The sequence below is a fragment of the Chroicocephalus ridibundus genome, chromosome 6 (assembly GCF_963924245.1).
Source record: "Chroicocephalus ridibundus chromosome 6, bChrRid1.1, whole genome shotgun sequence".
In the NCBI taxonomy this organism is placed as follows: Eukaryota; Metazoa; Chordata; class Aves; order Charadriiformes; family Laridae; genus Chroicocephalus; species Chroicocephalus ridibundus.
The window spans coordinates 25,929,896-25,945,185 of record NC_086289.1 but is presented as its reverse complement, the minus strand read 5'-3'; the positions used below and the strand labels follow the sequence as shown (position 1 = coordinate 25,945,185).

General features: G+C 38.9%; 1 long non-coding RNA gene across 1 annotated transcript in view; it reads right to left on the bottom strand.

Annotated features, from left to right (window-relative positions):
- Positions 1 to 701: 701 nt before the first annotated feature.
- The window catches only part of LOC134517625 (uncharacterized), a 38,423-nt gene continuing 23,834 nt past the window's right edge, over positions 702 to 15,290 (bottom strand). Inside the window, exons 3-5 of the long non-coding RNA XR_010071689.1 lie at positions 5,151 to 5,280; positions 4,167 to 4,212; positions 702 to 1,556 (exon numbers count right to left, since the gene is read on the bottom strand). This is a non-coding gene — a long non-coding RNA (uncharacterized LOC134517625). The remainder of the gene's footprint in view (positions 1,557 to 4,166; positions 4,213 to 5,150; positions 5,281 to 15,290) is intronic.

Genomic DNA, 15,290 nt, shown 5'->3' with positions numbered 1-15,290 from the left:
CAAAAGGAGAAAATATAGAAAGTGATAGCCTCATGTCTACCCTCTGTCGCTTATCTGTCTCATAGCTTCCTTCTAAGAAGGAACTCCATTTCTGAAGCCAGTGCTTATTCTTAAAGTACAACTGTGCTGCCATACACCGGCCTTTATTACTCTGAATTAATATTCAGACTTTCTTTGTCTTCTGTAATGGTTCTATGTGATCTTTACTCTTTTATACAGAAAGTGAGTTCACTGTGCCTGGCTGCTTCATAAGCTACCACGAAGACCTAAGCCTTCCAAATAGGCATTATGTATCTAATAAACTCTAGCTGTGAAAGAAAACAGGGAAATAAGTGCAGGGGCAAATAACTTAACAAAGTCCAAACCTAACAAAATGGGAAATAACATAACAGATTTCATCGGCAAAGATTTTGTGCAGTCTTGGTTAAGTCAGAAAAAAACCTTAATTATTTATCTATGAGGACTTGAAGTATGTAGTGTCTCTGCAGCTAAGGTCCTAAGCATGATTTCTGGCTATTTGTGCTTGACTGACCTCTTCAAAAACACTCTCCCTCCCCTCTCCCCAGGCCTGAAAACGCATATACATTATTATAACTTATTTGCAGAACAACCGTTATGCAAAAATATTCATCAACCTCTGGGTGCAGTTTGCCGGTTTTTACTTTCTCATTTATTTCCAGCAACCAGAGACTAGTGTCCAGTAAGCAGACACCTCCAGTCTCTGTCAAAAAGACCTTGCAGTCAGTGGGAGAGTGAGTTCAAAGTGTCCCAGTGGATGTGTTAGAGAGAGATAAACACCCCAGAGCCCTTTTTTTGTGTGACCTTACTCAGTTCCGCTTCTTTTTTTTCCTGCTTGGAAGAAGAAACTCTTATTTCCAACATCTTTGTCTTCTTAGACTCTCCACAGAGGCTTGCAAATCGAACCACATTAAAGACTTGTAAAATAGTATATTGTATTTGAAACTTCTGATTATTGAGAAACTGTAAACATATCTATTTCATTTCCCTCATTCAAGTGTTGTCCAGCAAACTCTTCTAGTTAGATGTCAGATAAAATACAATATGTATTTTGAAATGCATTTGTTTCAATGGACAGTGCAGAACAAATCAGCAAATATTGGTTTTATCACGGATCAAAGACTTTACATGTAGGGTGCATAATCCATGTGTGCAGGTTGAATTAGGTAGCCTTCCACGCCAGGCTTACAGCTTGAATGGACGCCAATACCATCGTGGTTTAATGCTTGGAAGTGATGGAAACAGGACTGGTTTACTTAAAACACTGCTTTGGTGATACCAGTTAAAGCCAAGAAAGGCCATGATTTGCACATATATAATACTTTCCCACTGAGGAAGAGATCGCTTCAAAGATAACTTCTCCTTTTCATAGACTTTCTGAAGTGTGCTGTAAAATTAATTTCCTATCCCCCAATTGCACATGATCAGACATCTCTCTTCTGTCTTTTCATAATGCACAAACCTCATTGCTTCTTCTGCAATATTCTAGTCAGATAATGCGAACTCCCATCCTTTCATCATCCTGTATATAGACATAGCTGCAATGAAGAAATAATAGAAATGTGCAAGACAGTGAAATTTAAGGAAACCCATAAAGTCATCAGGTTAGGATACCATATAGTCTCCCACGCTGATGAATTACTTCTTGAGAAACAGCATTTTACAGAATCAAATCTAAGCATATTATTAAATTAATCAAATTATTTCAAACCTCATGGACTGACTGGGAAACCAGGAAGGAGAAGAAGAAGAAATGTTTAGGTATGTAGACAATTACATCTGACAGTGGAGCTGGAGAGGGGATTTGGAGCTGGGTAGAGGTTTGGGTAGCTGGGTAACTCAGTTGTTTGCACGGATGGCAAGTGTGACAAAGAAACCCTTTTAAATTCACTGACTGCTTCAGCAGTCATCCTCCCCTGCAGTGTTGGATCAGTTTCTGCAAGGATGCATTACTTCATCACTTTAGGTTCTGCAGATGCTTTCTTGTACTTGGACTCAGTCCAAAGACTGTGCAGGGAAGATCATAGCACCAAGCAATGAAACTCCTTACAGCCATTTGATTCAATTTGTTGTAGCTGGACTTTCAAGAAACAGTTCTGTTAATGTGTGCTTGAATGCCTGCAGGGTGTTTTGTAGGGAAATCAGCAGGCTGGGCTTTGTAATGCTTCTTTGACATCTCGAATCACACTGAAAAGCATTGTTCTGCCAGGATGAAACCAACTGCTTGCAGGGTGCAGTAGAAGCTCTAAGTAATGGATTGCTGTCCTTTGTAGTTTACATTCTTTGTTCAAGTCAATTATCAGCCTCACACCCTTTGCTTGCAACTAACAAATCAAAACTGTCTCCATAAACAGTAAGAAAATCTATACTTGTTATAAACCGTGCTTTTCATCCACCTTTGTTACAAATATCCAAGATATGCCTGCAGATCCCTTTTGGAACGAAAAGGGTCGGGGTATGACATGCTTAACTACAACATGCTTTTCTAATGCAAATAATACCGAGTAGTAGCAGCAGAACATGCCTAGTTTTATCCCCAATAACATGTAGCTTAGTTGTATGTGGTAGTTTTAATACTTGTATTACTACTTCCTACCACTATGATATATCTGTGGAATACTGGTCAGAAAAGCCCTCTACAAAACAGGATCTTTGCCACCTCAGCTGGCACAGTATATGAGTCCTGGAAGAAATGGATATAAATTTTATTCCTATTGTCCCTTTCAAACATTGTGATATTCTACAGTTACCACTGGAGAGCTTATACGTGGCCTGGGCTCTGATACAACTGCCCCAGCCCTCTCCAAAAGAAACAAAAGTGCTTGCAGTCGTGATAATAGTTGCATCCGCAGTATGATTTGCACAGTTATTATCTGGAAGTTTTTTTCTATAGAGTCCATTGTAATCAATTCAGTGCTGTTGGAGGCTGCAGGATCAGCATCACACCCCAGCAGTCCTCTCATTAATACACCTCTGACCTAGAGGTCTATTCCTAGTGGAACTGAGACTCTCCAGCCAGTTAAATCACCTGTTCCTTGGCTATAAATGCTGTGAAGACATAATGGCAGGGATTAGACTGAGACCATTCATTCAGAGCAAAAATAATACTGTCTGTAAGACTCTGAAAATTTAAATCCTTCAGACTGAGTAGCACAATCTCGGCAAAGCTTATGTTATCAGCCAGTAACCTATTGCCTTGTCGAAGTCTCACAGACCATGCTGTGGTTACTTTCCATGGACTCTACCATTGTCTCATTTCATAATACCTTTAGTATGTTTAGTAAGCATAGGCACCATGCTCATCCCAGCAAACTGCAGTTATTTAACATAAACTGCCTTTTGAAGATGATTATCAGTCTTGATTGTCTATGAAGGGAGCCTAATGTAACTGGATAACTGAGACACTTGACTTAGGTGGATGAACCTATCCCACATACTCTGTGACCCCTTTAGGGAAGACCAGTTCTGATGTACTGTGATTAAAGACCTTTTCATAAGGTGGATGGCTTGAGGCCACCTTCTTTTACAGCTCATCTATGCAGGAAAATATAATAATTGAAGCACAGAACGTGAGCTTGTGTTCTAACAAAATTGTTCTTCAGCTTAGAAATAGGAAGAACCTCTAAAACCTATGATACTGCTATACTTTCCATGCCTCTGTGCCTCAAAACTTGTGCTTTAGAGTGATTTGCCCAGAATTCTTTAATGTGACAAGCAACTTGTTTCTAATGTACATAGGGTTCATCCTCTAACATGTAATTGTTCTCTTGCTATACATCCACTGCCTTGCTTTTTATTTTGCCAGTCAGATAAAAACATCTAATGATAAATTATGTCCTTTTATCTCTCCCTGTTACGCTACACACTTAAAAATGTATTTTCATTTACCTTTTTCTTGATCACACAGTTTGTTTAAAGGATTTCACGCTCCTGTTCCCTTTTCTTCATCACAGACATATCATCATCCAAGGAATCAATATATATAAATTTGAATGGGAATTTTGGCAGTAGCTCTACGTGCTTCCCCTGTTTTGCTTAGGTGGAGCCCCACAATATGAATCCACTTGAGAACTCAGCCCACGGAGCGTAGCTGAAGGAACAAAATTGTATTCCATGTTTAACTTAAAACTAACCTGAAATTTAATTACCTGGAATCTGTTGCTATTTATTTGGAGAAGTTATATTTCACATGCTCTGCAGATTAAAAAAAACCATCTTGTTAAAACCCCATTTCATGACACCAACAAAGAAATAAACTTTGTTCAAGACAGTTAAGGAAAGGGTGAGGCAAGGCGGAGGCATATAAAGAACTTCATTAAGAAGGGGTGTGGTGGGCAAAGTGGTGTGGAGAAGAGAAAGCAAATGGCCAAACATTAAAACAGAAAAGCAAAAGTGCTATCTCAGGGAAGGAAACCAAATGAAAACACAAGGGGGGGGGGGGGGGGGGGGGGGGGATGCAAAAGAGTTCAAGATTGGTGCAGAATGATCAGGCCAAAACTAATGAGCTTTTTGTCAGGCTCTAAAATCGACAGATCTACCATGTCCTTCAGCGAATTGTGGTTTCTTTCCATAGCAAGGCGGATGACTTTTTATCAGATATGTCACTTGGTGAAATAATTGCCAGCAATAATGGTGCAATAGCAGCATACTCAGAGCACAATTTATCCATGTCTATTCTATCTTTCAACTTCAAAGCTTCTACTGCCTCACAGATCACATCAAAATGACACCTCTGTCGTTAATGACAGTGGTCTAATACAATACAGAGAAGTCAAATCACTTCTCCAGATAGGCAGAATGCTCTCATACAGAAACTAGGCATGTGCACGGGTCCTGACTTTCATATTCAGATTTGCATTTGTGGGGAAGAGGGTGGGTTTGACATACAGATTTATTCATATTTGAAACAGACTGATTTTATAAAGCACAAAATTCACTAGAATTAGAAAGGAGGGTGGACAAGAGTAGCATGCAGGGATTTCACTAATGCAAAGTGAATGCCTGGATGTAAGACATTTCCGTTTGCACAGCCTACAGCATGGGTTAGACAGCGTCAGAGGTCAGAGATGTGAGTTGTCTTTAAAGAAACAAACAAACAAACAAATAAACAAGTCAAATAAAGATAAGCGTACCTTAAAATGCCCACATTGTCCTTGTAGGCAAACCCACATATTTTCTGGATCTAGTAACAAACCAAGCTGCTGTGAAGCCCTTCCTGGTGGTCATTAGTCACATAAAGAAGAAAGCCGGCAAACTGCAGTTCTTAAAAAGAAAGAATTGTCTGTTTATATCCCAGTGCTGTTTTGAAATTACCATAGAACAATAAATCTGCAAGTATGAAATATATTTCTTTTGCTTTCATAGTATACATAAACACATATGCAACCAACATAGTGGTGGGGACATCATTTGTTTAGGTTTCATTAAGATGTGTAGTTAAAAGCCTTATTAAAAGGGTCCATTTCTCACCTCAGTGATTAAATTTATTGCCTGAGGGTTAAGTAATGCTTCAGAGGAAAAATGAGGCTTAGGAATATTGTCGTATTTTACCAATGTTTCCAATGGAAACATTTCCTGTAATGGCTGCTTGGGTGGAAGGTTGAGACTTCACCATAGTGCATGTTTTTGCAGTGTTTTATATAAAAAAAAAATGACAATAACAACACATACACACACGCGCAAAAAAAAAAGAAAAAAAAAAGCTTCTTTGGGGAAAAAGAAAGGCCAATTATTTTAAACAGATTTTTTTTTCCCCCATTATTATTGCTATTCCACAAACATGGTAAGGAGGACTTAGTTATAAAGAACAATAAAGAAAAGGAAAGGAATTGAAAACAAGAAAAAGTTTTCAAACCCCATTTTTCAGTTTAAGTGTTTGGATGGTGAAAAGGAAATGTTCTTCCACAGCCAAGCACACTGGTCCACACACATAACAGTGTACGGCCATGTGAATAGTGTATATAATGTAAATTGCTGACCGTATGTTAGTGTGCTTTGTTTTGTGTGCTGGTGGCCTTGTCATTCATTGATTGTAGGTATATTTGAGCAGTCTAACTTGAAAATCAGTACTGTGAATCAGATTTTGCTAGAGCACGATTATGGGCCAGGGGACTGTAATTCTTCCATGAAACTGGGCCTTGGGGTGAAGAATTTTATGGCGGAACAAAGAGGCTGTGTACATTTAAATACAGTGCACTGCAAACTGCAGTGATTATCTATTGTTCTTTTTATTTGTTGGGTTCTTTTAAACTATTTATCTTAAAATTGTCATAGGTAGGAGACAGCAGAATGATTGACACCCCTCCAGTTCCTGTTTACCCTCATCAGCGATGGAAACAAATTTCAAGCAGCATTCAGTACTTGTTTCCTGACTGCTGGGTAAACCAGAACAAGGTGGACCATATATATGTTCAGTGGGAAATATACATATAGCTGTGTGTATATGGATATATGAAATGAAATTAGTATGTCATTTCACACAGGCTATCAAAAAGTGAGGAAATTCAGTTGCTTGATATAGAAGAGATAAAACAGAAACTAGCAACATAGAGTGAAAAGTTAGTTGCAGGCCCCTGGAGCAGGGACTGGGATTCTTTTAAAATCTGTGACTGTTAGAGTCACTTTCGGTAGTAGTTACCTAAGTTAGGGACGATGGTATGCAAGCAGCTTAAGTTATGAAGCTCAGGGTGCGGGTTTAGTAAAGGGTGATTGTAGAGGAGGGAGGGAGGAAGGGAACAATGGCAGCTCACTTGTTACGCCTTGCTTTGGGATAAGGCGGAGGGAATTTTGGGTTGGTCTTTTTAAGAAATAAGAATTAAATACATGTGGAGTCTGTGGCTGGGAACCTGGGGATTTGAAGAGTCACTGTGAGCTTAGGGTGAGGTCATCTTTAAATCTTTCTTTAATATGAAAAGAAAACTGGAGATAAACTGTGGATGGATGATGCAAATGGAGCGGTCAATCTGGCAGTACTTTTGCGTATTCTATTGTATCTTGCCAGATACGGCTTAGTGCTACATGAACACCTGTTTCATTCTCAGTCTTTGTAAGCAATTTATTTCTTCAAATAAATAGATGCTTCCATGTATCTTCTTCAGCAGTAGTGAAAAAATTTAGTTCTTTGTTAACATAACACTTTCTTCACTTTTTAGACCAGTCGTCAGCTGTACTGAGGAAGCACTAGGACATATTATGCTTTGGGGTGGTTTTTTTTTAATACTTCTGTTTTCAAGCCAGCCTATTTATGCAACAATTTTTATGAAGTCTTAATTTTGCATTCTGCTTGTGCTTAATTCACACCTTTTGTGATAGTTTATGTCCATGACCACAGACCCTCTCCTCCCCCTCCCAGAAGTCCAATTGCATTCATGTTACCACATAAAAGTTGGAATCAGCTCTTTTCTCGTCCTATGCATAGACTCCCCTCTGTCAGAAATAGCTCCCAGTTGTGCTCTGAAAGGTGGACAGAGCATGTTTCCCCAAAGTTGTCATGACCATTACTTTGCAGTCAGTCAGCAAGAATTTTTGGGAGTAATATTTTTCCTTAAACTGACCTGCAATTGTAATGTAAATAGAGTGTCTTGTATTTCCTTTTGTTTCATTACTTTATTTTACTTTATTTTATTTATTTCATTTTTCCCTAAGTTGGCTTGCCTTCTATCCTGATTTTTTTATACCTGTTTCATCAGGAATAAGTACCAAAGCAGGCAGTTGGAGTTGCAACAGAGGTCTTTTCGGGGCATTTCCAGAAAACACAGAGTGGCAAGGGTTTTTTCTGACACAGAATGCAGTGTTATTATACAAGGCCTTCTTTCTTTCCAGTATCTGTCATCATAATGCTGAGAACTAATTAAAAGATTTACATACAGACCTGCTGGGAAACACCCTTGAACAATCCTGTCTCCAAGGAAGTACAAAATTCCTTGGAATTCTCCATGAAGATTTGCCCTCCTGCACCTCTCGTCCTAGCTAATGGTCACCGAGCAGATTGAGCTTGAAACAAGAGGCCACACATAAAGGCATTAAGTAAAGATCTTAAATTTTTTTATCTTCAGGTTAATTTCTTTAGAAAGCCTTGATATAACCTAAAACCTCTGTTTTCTCACAGGTAAGGAATGGCACACGAGGAATTATTGGAAGTTTCTCCCACCCGCCCTGCCAACATGGTTCATCTCTTACCCGTAGTGAACATTATCTAAGGCAAAGCAATAATTTGCCTCTGTTTGGTGTTCGTACTCAGTTTCTAATCTAACCTTCATACACTCCCCACATTGGTACAGTATTACTCATTCAGTTCAAACTGGATTGTGCTGGCCAGCACATTTCAATATCAGCTCTCACACCATTTGTTAAACAGTGGTGGTTTTCCATCCATCGTTAGAATCCTGTGTAAATGCTGAGAAGTAAACTTAAAGGGAAAAATTTCTGTCTTCCCACGGCCATGCCTTTTACCTATCATAAAACAATTTTCCTGTTTGTTTATATATATAAATAATATATACCTTTGCTTTTTTTAATACAGAAAAGCTTTTACTTCTATAGACAATGCCAAAAATTCAATTGCAGTTTTTGTATAAATTTTCAGCATTAAGTTCTCTGGATAACGATTATCTTAAAATGCCCTACAGTTTTAATGTACAAAAATTGCTTTCCAAAGAAGAGAAATAATCAACATGACTGCCATTTTCTCCTCATTAAAACTCATAACATTCTGGCTAAACTTGTGTAAAAAATTTCAAAATCTTTTGCCTTGAGAGACATTGTAACAACACATAAAAGCATTTTCATTTTTGCACACAAAAATTCGAATTTGGTACTCTGAAGTACTCCACTCAAGTAGCTTTTAATACAGAAATTGAAGAAAAAGGCCCTGATCTGAAACTGTGGGAAGGTCAGAGAACATCTGTCTGCCCTTTAGGGCAGAATTCAGACCATTGCTGGACTCCGTACACAGAGTCTTTGGGGTTTTTTCTATCACCTTTTCACTGGACTTCAGCAGCTTCTGTGCAATTTTGTTCAATTTTTATATTTATGCACGCGAAGACTCACTCTTGTGGAATAAAATGGAGATTTAATGACCAACCATCCTTCTGACTGTGAGTTCTGTTTTCCTGTAGATCAGGAGCTTCTGTACAAACTGCACGTTAAGAAGTGGCTTACGTTAAACTGTCTGTCTGTGTATTCACCCTTATTTATGGTCACTGCCTTTCTACTGTTTCTTCAAGCATTAAATGTTGAGTTTTGTTCAAAGAAGTGACCATTAGTAGCTGCTGAAACAAGTATATTTTTATCTATTTCAGGTTCTGGACTACGTTTATATTAAAAGATCACTGTGCAAAAACCCCACTAGATGCAAGTCCTTCACTTCACAGTAGTAAGCATAGAAACGTTTTTCTCCTCACTATGACTTTGTAAGAAGAAATACTTCTAAAACCTCTGCCCCGTAATCATCCAAGGACCCTAACTAAAAAGCGCTTTTAGAAAGTGCAAAGATATAATAGTCCCAAGATGAATCTGCCCTACAGTTCCATTTTCTGCCATATAAACGTTTGGGAGCTTATCATTGAAGCCACATTAGTCTTGATTTAAGGTCTTTTGACACATTATTACAGCACACTGCCATCACTTCACACCTGCCATTCTGTCAGTCAGAAGAGAGGGAGGGGAAACAATTTTGATGTCAATCAACAAATCCTTTGGGAGGTGTAACCTGTTAAGACGTATTACCCTTTGCCCATTGCGATTTACAGGCTTTGAATTTAAAGGACATATGCCAGAAATAATTAAAGACTAATCTTTATTGTACTCACTTATGAATGAAGGCATTTAGCACTACCAACCCATTTATATTGTCCGGAAGAAGAAATAGAAAGAGGAGCTGAGTGTGGTGCCACTACTGTTTCCATTTCTATTAATCAATTGTTCTGGATGGATGTTATAATCCTCTGCCCGCACAGAGGAAATATTTAGAATGGTAATCATAACTACTACACTTGTATTAATGTTCTAGAAGAGTACAGATGATTCCAGCATGATGCAATGTCTGTAGCATTGTTTATGAATCAAGACATTATTTTAAAAATAGAAACAATGACTGAAATAATTGAAAAAAAAAGAAATCTAGCAAAATAGAAAAAAAAATGATTAATTCTGTCCCATACATTTTAGTGGCAACAAAACCCAGTCTCAACCTGGAGAATTATAACTTACGTGGCCATGGCTTTGGATGACCTTGTAATTATTCTGTTGTCATTTACTCAGAGGCATCAAAGGAATGATGTGAACCTCAAAATCTGAATTTAGGACCTAAATCCTGAGTTGAAGGATTTTTTTTTTTTCCCCCCAGCTAGGTTTTCAGAATGACACAGAAAAAAAGAAGCATTTACACAGCCTACTTGTTACTGTTCACAACTCATCTCTGGAAGGAACATCTTGTCCTTAGACTGACCTTAGAGCTACAAGCTAAAGGAAATAGCTACAAAACGAGAATAGCTATGGAGTAAATAAAACAACAGACAGGGACTATATAGCCCAGACAGAAGTAGAATAAAAAAAATTAATTATATTGTAAATTTTTTTACACTATTGCACTGTATTACTATACATACAGCTTGTTTGGGCCAGAAATGCAATGGAAGCTCTGACTTGCAGTTGCCACCTCATATTACCAAATCACAACTGGGGAGAACAGTTTTGGTAACTATTCTGAAAAAACTTTGTGCATATTGTTCAATAAGCAAACCCTACATCATTAACTCCTCATGACTGAACTAGAACAGGAGATATTCCTTTCCTCTAAGGAAACATTCTCTTTTCTACATCTTCTTCCTACCTTACCTCCCTCATCATGCACACACACACGCACTGGAAGAGACAAGGTGGAGTTAGGGAGAAGAAAGCAATTGCTCTCAACTGTGCCACAGACCTTTAAGGACTAATACATCACCCTCCTAGAGAAGCAAATACAACATGGCATGCTCTGCTGATAGATAGTGTGGGTCTCAAGATCACACAGGTGATTAGGAGATGCACAGTATCTTCAATTTGTATTCACAAATCATTTTCATCAGGAGGGTAGAGATTCACATGCGGACAAAAGCATTATGCTCACATTTGTTTATTAATTAGATCTGAGGGAATGGAATGGCTAAGTTATTTTTATTCAATGATAGTGACAATGTTGTGCACTGGTAGCTGTTAATTTTACATTTCCCAAAATATGGGAAACACCTTACATATGAAAGACTATGCCTTCCCAGCTTTCAGAATTTAAAGATGTACACTGAGGAGGGTGGGAAGTTGAGAGACAGGAAAGTAGGAATGAGAGGTGGATTTTGCTTTACCATTTTGCACAGAGGAAGGAAGAAAACAAGTGCTTCTTCAGCATCTGTCTCCCCTCCCCTTTCTATATGCCATCTGTCTAACTAGATACTCTTTGCGTCTTTTTGCATTTTCATGGAACCTGAGCACCTCTAGCTATTACATTTTCCCCCATCTGCACTGCTTTACATGCTCTCTGGAGGTGGATCAGACATGACTAAGCGTCCTGGTTTCAGCTTGGATTGAGTTCATTTTCTTTCTAGTAGCTGCTACATTTGGATTTAGTACGAGAATAATGTTGATAACACATAGCGTTTTAGTTGTTGCTAAGTAATGTTTACATTAGTCAAGGACTTTTTCAGTTTACCATAGAGTCTGAGACGGAGCACAGACAGGACCAGCCAGCCAAAGGAATATTCCATACCATAGAAGTTATGGTCAGTATATAAATGAGGGTTGGCTAGGGGACAGGAATCTGTGATTGCTGCTCGGGACGGGTTGGGCAACTGATCATTGGGTGGTGAGAGCAACTTGTGTTGTATCACTTTATTTTGCATATTCTTTTACTATTCTTCTTCTTCTTCTCCGTTACTGTTACATAAACTGTCTTTACCTCAACCCATCAGGGTTTTTTTCCCCCTGCTTTTCTCCCTACCTTTCCTGGGGGGGGGGGGCGGGGCGGTGAGGGGAGCAAGTGGCTGTGTGGTCCTAGCTGCTGGCTAGGGTAAAACCACGATACCACGTCAGCCAGTCCTTTTGCCTCAGATTCAGCTTGCTTTGTCATTCATTAACTTAACATACAAGATCGGCAGCTGTCCCTTGACTGTAAGCTATAGTGGAACTGATAAACAGTACACCAGCCTTTACGCAAGAAGCCAAGACTTTCTAGGACAGACCAGAATTGCTAATTTCAGGAAACATCAGCACTCACAGCCATGCATAAATCAGAAGCTGAATAACTATATCTAATACAAGAGCAAAATACTGTAAGCAGTGTCTTGTCTTGTATTTTGTGGTAATAATAACATAAAGAAGCCGTGTGTTTCCTGCTGGCAGCTGACGGCTGATTCTGCTTTTACTTTCATAGGTGTAAAGCAGCATTGGCAGTGGGGTAAAGCTGGTAGAAAATGTGATTTGAATCAGTCTCCTAGTTTGAAGCTGGTCAGAATAGGACCTTGTCAGTCTGGAATACTGTCGAATATGCTGTGACATTTAATCAACTGTTTGACTACCGGCTCACCTCTAGCGTCTGTGGTGAAGTGAACATGATTCCCCTCACCTTGCTTCACATCACACATCACTTTTCAGTGCACTGCCGTAGAGAGCTGGGTTATAGCCTTTTTTTTTTTCCCCTAAGAGGAACACAGTAACAGAGGTCAGCTACAGTCATGAATTTTATGAAAGGTTTGCTGGGAAACCACATTAAATGGCAACATCAGTCCATACATCAGCTCTGCAGTGCTCTTATTCCAGGACTGTGCAGCTGAGTGATTTGCAATGTACTTGCATTTCATGGCCATCATTTTCAAGCAGTGTCATTTGCCTTGGTATCAGACACTTCAGCTGCACCAGAATCCACCCAGCTATTCATGATAAATTTCCTTCAAGAAAAAAATCTTCACCAGAAACACATTCCCAGGATCCCCAAACTCCAATCTTAGGAAGCCCTGGATATAAAGCCAGGCATGGACACTTCAAAATACAATAGAGGCTGGAGAGGAAAAGCTGAGAACAAAATTACTATCCCAGGATTCAGAAATGTAATAACTTTGGATTCAGAAATGAAACAAGCCAATTTCCTTGTATTTACTGTTTGGACTAACCTATCCTTCATTTAGAGCAGCCTAGCAAAATTGTGCAAAACAAACATTCATACTCTGAACACTGATCATCCCAAAAATCTCTATCACTGCCCCAACCCCGTGAAGCATATATTTTAGGCAAACAAGCAAACACTATCTAGTATTGTTATTTCCAGCTTATAAACCTCCAGATCACAGGCCCACTACATTAGCATCCACGTGCACATGAAATAGAAGGCTAGATCCAGCAGAGCTGACCCTATGTTCAACTGTTCTGTCATCCTAATCTTGCCATTTATGATACAGAGGCATTCAATTAATATGACTGAGGTCAACAGGATGCTATTAAAGCATAAGATGAGGTCTATATCATCAATATGGCAAATACAATGCTTTATTTGTTAAGTTTTTGAAGGAAAATCAACACTAGTGATTTTTTTTTCCCAGAGAATATTTTTTCCAGCAATAATATTGCCTCTGTTCCCATCATGATACCACATATTTTCTTCTATGTTGAATCACATGATTGATATTGGATGCCAGTAGAAGTTTTAGTATTGTAAAATATTCAGTTGCAGAAGTAATGTCATGTCAAAGACATCACAGATCCACTAAACTTGTCAGTATATAAATGTGCTAAAAAAACAGGCCTCTCAGTCCCTTCTGAGAAAGGGGTTACTCAAAAAATAACAATAAACACTCAAAATTGTAAGAGGTTCTGGTAAAATTTCCACATTATGGAAAGAGTCTCTATCACCATGAGTAAACTTAATGAAAGTCTAATAAAAGTAGTACTCCTACTGGAATGTCTCAAAGTGCTAGACATTAGGCGGTAATCTTTATGGAGATCTCTCTCGCATCTTAGAAACTGTTTTTACTGGCATATTCAAGAGGGTTGTCCATGAAATTTCCCATGTACCTTACAGACAAACTCATTATTGTAACTACAGACCGTGATGTATCTAATAGTTATGTTCTAGACCTGTTTGTTCCTCATGCTGCAATGCATCAGGCATCAAAATCTCTTCAGAAAGCCATTTTCCACCGCACATACCATGTTTATTTTAGTTTGTACAGACTAAGATGCATCTCTCTCCCCAGGAAATGGGACAGTCCAGAACTTCACTCGAAATCTTGGTTGATAGAAATATATTTTTAGAAGCCAGAAAGCTGAACTTACTGAAAGCCTCCATTACAGGAGAGTCCCACACGTTGAAGCACCAACACCCAGGAGATGTGTTAGCTGGTTATTGCCATCCTAAACCAGTGGAAAGCACATATAAGACAGACAGATTGACCCAGGAGGCACTCAAAGCATAGAGGAATACTAGAGGGAGGAGTGCCACATGCAAATCAAAAGTCTCAAGACAGGAAGGAGTTAATTATTCTCACAACTCAGGAAGCCTGTTCCCAAAGTGGCTTCATAAACTTAAGTTTTAAATGTCAGATGTCTTGCAATAACAGCAATAATTATACATGGATTCAAAGCCCTCCTAATTTCACTTACAGATCCTTTAGCCAGAAGTCTGTATCTGCAACTCAAAGGAAACAGAGCACAAAGTTGCAGGTGTGATAGCAGCGTAGCATCTGGACCAGTATTTAGGAAAGAGGTGAACTCTGTTTCCTTATTCCAGAGAGAATGAGGAGAAAGGCACCCAATAACTGTAAGGTTTTTCTCAGTCTTCCCACTCCCTGCTTCCACATATACCATTTCTATTGCAGATTTTCCAATAATCACTGTAAATGCCTACAACATCACATATCTGCTACTCTGAACCAAAGCTGCTTTACCAGAAGGACTCATACGGTCCATTATCTCCACCTGGTTAGGTAGGCACTCTGTATCCATGACAGGGAGAAACTGCACCACCGAACTTAACTCCTGCTAACAGTGTGATGGTTATGAAATCCTACTGCTAGCAGACCCATTTGCAGCCAGGGTTTACTGACTCACCTTGCTTTTGTTCCTAAATCTCCACTTTACCTCACTGACTTGGCAGTCAGTCTGCAGAATGCCTTCTCACTAGGACCAAGGAGATGATGAGTGACTGAGCACAGTTCATTGGCTCAGTATTTAGATAGTAAAATTGTACACAGAATTACAGTGGTACATAACATAGCAAGAATAGAGAGCTACATGCTTACAATAAA